Below are 9,297 nucleotides of genomic sequence, written 5' to 3'. Positions count from 1 at the left end.
TTTATTGCTTGTAGACTTTTGGATAGCAGCCATTCTGACTGGCGTGAAATGGTACCTCATTGTGGTTTTGATTTGCATTTCTCTGATAATGAGTGATGTTGAGCATCTTTTCATGTGTTTGTTAGCCATCTGTCTTCTTTGGAGAAATGTCTGTTTAGTTCTTTGGCCCATTTTTTGATTGGGTCATTTATTTTTCTGGAATTGAGCTGCAGGAGTTGCTTGTATATTTTTGAGATTAATTCTTTGTCCATTGCTTCGTTTCCTATTATTTTCTCCCATTCTGAGGGCTGTCTTTTCACCTTGCTTATAGTTTCCTTTGTTGTGCATAAGCTTTTAATTTTAATTAGGTCCCATTTGTTTATTTTCGCTTCTATTTCCAATATTCTGGGAGGTGGGTCACAGAGGATCTTGCTGTGATTTATGTTGGAGAGTGTTTTGCCTATGTTTTCCTCTAGGAGTTTTATAGTTTCTGGTCTTACATTTAGATCTTTAATCCATTTTGAGTTTATTTTTGTGTATGGTGTTAGAAAGTGTTCTAGTTTCATTCTTTTACAAGTAGTTGACCAGTTTTCCCAGCACCACTTGTTAAAGAGATTGTCTTTTCTCCATTGTATATTCTTGCCTCCTTTGTCAAAGATAGGGTGTCCATAGGTGCATGGATTTATCTCCGGGCTTTCTATTTTGTTCCATTTATGTATATTTCTGTCTCTGTTGCAGTACCATACTGTCTTGATGACTGTGGCTTTGTAGTAGAGCCTGAAGTCAGACAGGTTGATCCCTCCAGTTCCATTCTTCTTTTTCAAGATTGCTTTGGCTATTTGAAGTTTTTTGTATTTCCATACAAATTGTGAAATTATTTGTTCTAGTTCTCTGAAAAATACCGGTTGATATGGATTGCATTGAATCTATAGATTGCTTTGGGTAGTATACTCATTTTCACTATATTGATTCTTCTGACCCATGAACATGGTATATGTCTCCATCTATTTGTGTCCTTTTTTATTTCTTTCACCAGTGTTTTATAGTTTTCTATATATAGGTCTTTTGTTTCTTTGGGTAGATATATTCCTAAGTATTTTATTCTTTTCGTTGCAATGGTGAATGGAATTGTTTCCTTAATTTCTCTGTTTTCTCATTGTTAGTGTATAGGAATGCAAGGGATTTCTGTGTGTTGATTTTATATCCTGCAAATTTACTATATTCATTGATTAGCTCTAGTAATTTTCTGGTGGAGTCTTTAGGGTTTTCTATTTAGAGGATCATGTCATCTGAAAACAGTGAGAGTTTTACTTCTTCTTTTCCAATCTGGATTCCTTTTATTTCTTTTTCTGCTCTGATTGCTGTGGCCAACACTTCCAAAACTAGGTTGAATAGTAGTGGTGAAAGTGGGCACACTTGTCTTGTTCCTGACTTTAGGGGAAATGCTTTCAATTTCTCACTGTTGAGGATAATGTTTGCTGAGAGTTTGTCTTATATAGCTTTTATTATGTTGAGGTATGTTCCTTCTATGCCTGCTTTCTGGAGGGTTTTTATCATAAATGGATGTTGATTTTTATCAAAGACTTTCTCTGCATCTATTGAGATAATTATATAGTTTTTATTTTTCAATTTGTTAATGTAGTGTATTACATTGATTGATTTGCAGATATTGAAGAATCCTTGCATCCCTAAGATAAAACCCAGTTGGTCATGATGTATGAACTTTTTAATATGTTGTTGGATTCTGTTTGCTAGAATTTTGTTAAGGATTTTTGCATCCATGTTCATCAGTGATATTGACCTGTAACTTTCTTTTTTTGTGGCATCTTTGTCAGGTTTTGGTATTAAGTTGATGGTGGCCTCATAGAATGAGTCTGGGAGTTTACCTTCCTCTTCAATTTTCTGGAAGAATTTGAGTAGGATAGGTGTTAGTTCTTCTCTAAATTTTTCGTAGAATTCAGCTGTGAAGCTGTCTGGTCCTGGGCTTTTGTTTGTTGGAAGATTTCTGATTACAGTTTCAATTTCTGTGCTTGTGATGGATCTGTTAAGATTTTCTGTTTCTTCCTGGTTCAATTTTGGAAAGTGTACTTTTCTAAGAATTTGTCCATTTCTTCCAAGTTGTCCATTTTATTGGCATATAGTTGCTGATATAGTGTTGTCTGTTGTGATCTCTCCATTTTCATTTCTAATTTTGTTGATTTGAGTTTTCTCCCTTTGTTTCTTGATGAGTCTGGCTAATGGTTTGTCAATTTTATTTATCTTCTCAAAGAACCAGCTTTTGGTTTTGTTGATTTTTGCTATGGTCTCTTTTGTTTCTTTTGCATTTATTTCTGCCCTAATTTTTAAGATTTTCTTCCTTCTACTAACCCTGGGGTTTTTCATTTCTTCCTTTTCTACTTGCTTTAGGTGTAGAGTTAGGTTATTTATTTGACTTTTTCCTTGTTTCCTGAGGTAAGCCTGTATTGCTATGAACCTTCTCCTTAGCACTGCTTTTACAGTGTCCATAGATTTTGTGTTGTTGTATTTTCATTTTCATTCATTTCTACACATATTTTGATTTATTTTTTTATTTCTTCTGTAATTTGTTGGTTATTCAGCAGCGTGTTGTTCAGCCTCCATATGATGGAATTTTTAATAGTTTTTCTCCTGTAATTGACATGTAATCTTACTTCATTATGGTCACAAAAGATGCTTGGAATGATTTCAATTTTTTTGAATTTACCAAGGCTAGATTTATGGCCCAGGATGTGACCTATCCTGGAGAAGGTTCCATGTGTGCTTGAGAAAAAGGTGAAATTGATTGTTTTGGGGTGAAATGTCCTATAGATATCAATTAGGTCTAACTGGTCTATTGTATCATTTAAAGTTTGTGTTTCCTTGTTAATTTTCTGTTTAGTTGATCTATCCGTAGGTATGAGTGGGGTATTAAAATCACCCACTATTATTGTATTATTGTTAATTTCTCCTTTCATACTTGTTAGCATTTGTCTTACATATTGTGGTGCTCCTATGTTGGGTGCATATATATTTATGATTGTTATGTCTTCTTCTTGACTTGATCCTTTGATCATTATGTAGTGTCCATCTTTGTCTCTTTTCACAACCTTTGTTTTAAAGTCTATTTTATCTGATATGAGTATTGCTACTCCTGCTTTCTTTTGGTCTCCATTTGCATGGAATATCTTTTTCCTACCCTTCATTTTCAGTCTGTATATGTCCCTTGTTTCGAGGTGGGTCTCTTGTAGATAACATATATATGGGTCTTGTTTTTGCATCCATTCAGCCAGTCTTTGTCTTTTGGTTGGAGCATTCAACCTATTTTCATTTAAGGTAATTATTGATAAGTATGATCCCATTGCCATTTACTTTATTGTTTTGAGTTTGAGTTTATGCACCCTGTCTGTGTTTTCTGTCTAGAGAAGATCCTTTAGCATTTGTTGGAGAGCTGGTTTGGTGGTGCTGAATTCTCTCAGCTTTTGCTTGTCTGTAAAGCTTTTGATTTCTCCTTCATATTTGAATGAGATCCTTGCTGGGTACAGTAATCTTGGCTGTAGGTTATTTTCTTTCATCACTTTAAGTATGTCTTGGCATTCCCTTGTGGCCTGAAGAGCTCCTATTGATAGACCAGCTGTTATCCTTATGGGAATCCCTTTGTGTGTTATTTGCTGTTTTTCCCTTGCTGCTTTTAATATTTGTTCTTTGTGTTTGATCTTTGTTAATTTGATTAATATGTGTCTTGGGGTGTTTCACCTTGAGTTTATCCTGTTTGGGACTCTCTGGGTTTCTTGGACTTGGGTGATTATTTGCTTCCCCATTTTAGGGAAGTTTTCAACTATTATCTCCTCAAGTATTTTCTCATGGTCTTCCTTTTTGTCTTCTTCTTCTGGGACTCCTATGATTCGAATGTTGGGGCATTTAACATTGCCCCAGAGGTCTCTGAGGTTGTTCTCATTTCTTTTAATTCTTTTTTGTTTGTTTGTTTGTTTTTCCTCTTGGTTTCATTTGTTTCTACCATTCTATCTTCTACCTCACTTATCCTATCTTCTGCCTCTGTTATTCTACTGTTGGTTCCCTCCAGAGTGTTTTTTATCTCATTTATTGCATTATTCATTATACATTGGCTCTTTTTTATTTCTTCTAGGTCCTTGTTAAACCTTTCTTGCATCTTCTCGATCCTTGTCTCCAGGCTATTTATATGTAATTCCATTTTGTTTTCAAGATTTTGGATCATTTTCACTATCATTATTTGGAATTCTTTATCAGGTAGATTCCCTATCTCTTCCTCTTTTGTTTGGTTTGGTGGGCATTTATCCTATTGCTTTACCTGATGGGTATTTCTCTGCCTTTTCATCTTGTTTAGATTGCTGTGTTTGGGGTGGCCTTTCCTCACTGTGGGTGGGGTTGGACAGGTCGCTTGTCAAGGTTTCCTGGTTAGGGAAGCTTGTGTCAGTGTTCTGGTGGATGGAGCTGGATTTCTTCTCTCTGGAGTGCAATAAAGTGTCCAGTAAAGAGTTTTGAGATGTCAGTGAGTTTGGTGTGACTTTGGGCAGCCTGTATATTGAGGCTCAGGGTTATGTTACTGTGTTGCTGGAGAATTTGTGTGGTATGTTTTGCTCTGAAGCTTGTTGGCCCTTGGGTGGTGCTTGGTTTCAGTGTAGGTGTGGAGATGTTTGATGAGCTCCTATCAATTAATGTTCCCTGGATTCAGGAGTTCTCTGGTGTTCTCAGGATTTGGACTTAAGCTTCCTGCCTCTGCTTTTCAGTCTTATTCTTACGGTAGCCTCAAGACGTCACCTCCCTTCAAAGACAATCGGCTGCCTTTCTGGGTGCCTGATGTCCTCTGCCAGCATTCAGAAGTTGTTCTGTGGAATTGGCTTGGCATTCAAATGTTCTTTAGATGAATTTGTGGGGGAGAAAGTGGTCTCCCCATCCTATTCCTCTGCCATCTTAGCGAGATGTGGGTTTAATCCATGGGTTGAGAAGATCCCCTGGAATAGGAAATTACAACCTGCTTGGAAATGGTGTTCTTGCTTGGAAATCCTCATGGGCAGAGAACCCTGGTGTGCTATAGTCCATGGAGTTGCAAAGAATTGGACACAGCTGAGCAATGGGAGCACTCATGCATGTTCGAATTTAAATCTTTTTGCCATTTGTTAAGTGTTTATTTTATTTACTCTGCATTCCCTTTCTCTCATTTAGGTCAGATATTTGCATGTGTTATCTCTCTCTTATATAAATATCATTTTAAGTTACGTTATCCCAACAGGATCCCTGTACTAAGATACAAATATTCTCAGAAATAGAGAATTTTAACAAATATAAAACCTAGAGTCTGTCATACAGAGTAAAGTAAGTCAGAAAGATAAAAACAATTATCATATAGTAACACTTATATGTGGAAAAATGGTACCAATGAAACTTTATGCAGTATAGGAGTAGAGACACAGACATAGAGAATGGATGTGCATACAAGAGGGTGGTGGAAGGGGGATGAGAAGAATTAGAAGATAGGAATTGATGCAGATACACTACCATGTGTAAAATAGATAGCTAGCAGGAAGCTGCTATGTACACAGGGATATTAGCTCAGTGCCCTGTGATGACCTAGAAGGGTGGGATAGGGTGGATGGGAGGGAGGTCTAAGAGGAAGGAGATATCTATATCTATCTATCTATCTGTCTGTCTGTCTGTCTATCTATCTATCTATCTATCTATCTATCTATAGAGAGAGATAGCTGATTCACTTCTTTGTACAGCAGAAATTAACACAACAGTGTAAAGCAACTATATACCAATTAAAAAAAGAAATTTGAATGAGTCAGGATGTAAGATAAGGACCAGTAAGGGTCCAGAAAGTCCAGAACTGGAGAAACAATGGATGGGAATCTTTAAAGGAGACACAGTAATTCTTAAGAGAAAATTAGCACCTATTCAATCCCAGTATTGGAGGGACTTAGATTGTAGCTGGAAAAGTGTCCAATGATCAAGGCTGTGGTGAGTAAACAAGAAGCCTTCTGATTAATTCCTAGTCATGGGTGTGTCTTGTCTTCACACAAAACAACCTCACCCTTGCTATATCCTATAAAAATAAGCATTTATTCTCATGCTGGAGATCACATAGACCAATCTCTGTGACTCTGGTTCTGAAGGGACTCCATACCATGGGAGTTCATTCTGGGATCTAGGAAGTAGGAATAGTAGCTACTTTGAGAGAGGTCAGAGTCACTTCTGAATAAGTGTAAATAGACAATGGTATTTCAGATCTTCACTTGTACTTTTACAGTCTCACCTCCACCTGTGTCCATTGACCAAAACAAATTGCATGGAGAAGGCCAACATCCAAATCACAGGAAAGCATCCTCTGCCAAAGAGAATTTGGAGTTAAGGAATAGATACTTGCTGGACAGCAGTTTAATTGACCTCAGTGTCTAACTAGAAATGCTGTTAAAGCGTACCCATCAGTATTTTCTGTGCTTTTTGCTCATGAAGGGGGAAAAAATAAAGTCATCCTTGGGCTTCTGGACCTTCTTATCTTGGTCTTTATGAATCTTTAAATGGAATCTGGGAAGCAGCTGGGTCCTTTCTTTATGAAATCTGCTTGAAATACCCTATAATTTTAGAACTTGAAAAAATTCAAATAAAATATGTAACTCCTTTCCTCCTCCCCCCAAAACAGAGTCTTCTGTAGGGCTCTTCAGACTCAATGAACCTCACTTTTGGTAGGCAACTTCAGTTAGTTTCCATTAAGTGTAGGAATTTGTTCTTGAGCATGTTTGCAATTATTGTCTTGAATTATAGTATTTTGAAATTGATTAATAGGCATTAGAATATAGAAATTCATAATGTAGTACAGAATAATACTTCAATCATTTCATTATTTTTAATATTAGAGAAAATTCCTGATGTACTAGAAATATTATGTAGGGAATAAAATGAAGGTACTCCTATGCACTCACATAAATATTGTGCATCATGTTGTCTTCTTGCCAGTAAAACACCCAAATAGAAATCCTCGCATACAACAAACACCTAAAAATGAATAGCAGCAAAATGCATATCTAAAAGAGCATAAATATACTACCATGTATAAAATAGATAATCAATAAGGATCTATTTTATAGCAAAGGAAATTATACTCAATATTTTATAATAAATTCTGATGAAAAAGAAGCCCAAAAAGAATATATGCATATGTAAATACTTTGCTGTACACCTGAAACTAAAACAGCCTTGTAAATAAACTATGTTTCAATTAAAAAAAAGTTTTTTTAAAAGAGTATGGATAAAACAAACACCTCCAATCCATTGAATGTATGTAGCAAAACCAAAAGTATAGGATAATGTTGCAGAATACTGGAACAGTGGTAGTTTTTTTCATTACCTATTATCTTCAGATAAAAGGAATTCATTTTAGTCACTTCAGAAGAAGTAAAAGGAAAATTGCAAAGAAAGATTTAGGATAATCATGGAAATAGCATTGTATTTGTAAAAACAAAACAGACTCTATGAGGGTTTTAATTTGCTTGGTTGAGCCAGGATGGTAAAGCATCACTGATGCTGCAAAGTCACAAGCAGCAAAGACAAGGGCACAATGTAAACACCTGGATAGAAGGGAAAGTCAGAAAAGATACCAAGAGACCTGGGGAAAAGGAGAAAAAAAGAGAGAGTGAGGAAATAGCTCAGGGCCATTGTTGGCTTTAGCACTCATGTGCTCCTAGGGATTTTTGCTTTGTTGTTTTTATTCAAAGAGGATTTTCTTACTTTTTTGCTCTATAAAGAATGTCTTAAAAATATTCTGTATTTTGTATGTGCTGTAGTGGAAAGATTCTTCTGAACCTATAAGTTCTTTGTTGCCAGAAATGGAATCTTTCCTTCTGAAAATCTTCACCAAATCTTAGGCAGAAACAAGGCTCTCACATTGTCACCAAGTTTCCCAAATCTTTTTGCTTTTCATTAGAGATAATTTAAATACTTAGATATGTAAAATGTATCATGCCACAAAACAAATTCCAAGAATTGTTCTCCTGTCCTCTGTTTCTATAGCACATCAATTCATTTTATTTTATTTTTTTGAACTCAGTAAGATGTAATCTGCAGCAGCCTAGACTGTGGGGCTGATCCAAGGGAACAATGTAAGGAACTTCTGGAGGAAAATTATTTGATCAGTAACCAAATTTCATTTTATCAAATTTTAGTTTCATGAAGCTCACATTTATTAAGGCCAGAACTCCAAGTATTAATATAAAGCATAGCTCACTCTTATAGTGCCTTACAGTGAGGCTCTGGGGTCAGTAGGCTTTCTTCCTGCTGCCTTCCTTCAAAATCCGTAGCTTCTTTGAAGCTTTTGCATTTTGATATACCACCCACCAACTTCCTTCGTTTCTGTCATAGCCATTTTCTAGGTCATTTTCTTTCGTTCATGAAGATAGGAATCCTCATCTTTCATATGGTCATTCTCAGGTAAATGTATTGGCCTCTCAGTGGTGTGACCTAGTTGTTTTCAGTCTTTCCCTGCCCTCATCTTTGCTAGGCACTCCCATCCTCCCTCCTGAAAACAGCTCTTTTTCCCATTTCCTATTTGCCCATTTCTGTTCCCTTCTAACCTTGAAAGAACCTAATTAACCTGTTGATTCTTTGATATCCTGTTGATAGAAGTAAGAATGAAGAATTAAGTAAAGAATGACAAGCTCTCTACCCTCAATTGCCTCCTTAGCAATCTTGCAGGCAGATCACACAGGCAAAATAACATCCATAGTGACAGCCAGTCAGCCTTCATGCAATGGAGACGAATACAGAACCCAGGCTCCTGCCTCTGTGATTCACTGAGATTCTTCCCATATTTCCCCTGAAAAACTGTCCCAAGTGAACAAAATATTTGGATTTGGTCTCAAGACATGAATCCACCTTCTCCCCGGATTGCCAGCTTTTCTAATTAAACCATCTTCCCTTTCTACTGACATTTGGCTTCTTAAATTATTGGGTTCAAGTGGCAAGGAGCCGAATTTGAGTTCCGTAACACTCCTACCCTGCTGCTGCTGCTGCTGCTAAGTCGCTTCAGTCGTGTCTGACTCTGTGCGACCCCATAGATGGCAGCCCAACAGGCTCCGCTGTCCCTGGGATTCTCCAGGCAAGAATGCTGGAGTGGGTTGCCATTTCCTTCTCCAACTCCTACCCTAGACCCTATCAATACACCATCACAGACATTTCTATTTCAAGCATCTCAAGCTTTGGCCTGTTAACATCTCATTCTGGTAACTTCTACCAGCTCAATTACTGCAATAATCCAATCAGCCCAATGTTTTACTGCCTTTTCATTAT

The sequence above is a fragment of the Cervus canadensis genome, chromosome 19 (assembly GCF_019320065.1).
Source record: "Cervus canadensis isolate Bull #8, Minnesota chromosome 19, ASM1932006v1, whole genome shotgun sequence".
NCBI classification, from domain to species: Eukaryota; Metazoa; Chordata; class Mammalia; order Artiodactyla; family Cervidae; genus Cervus; species Cervus canadensis.
This window is presented reverse-complemented; position numbering follows the sequence as displayed.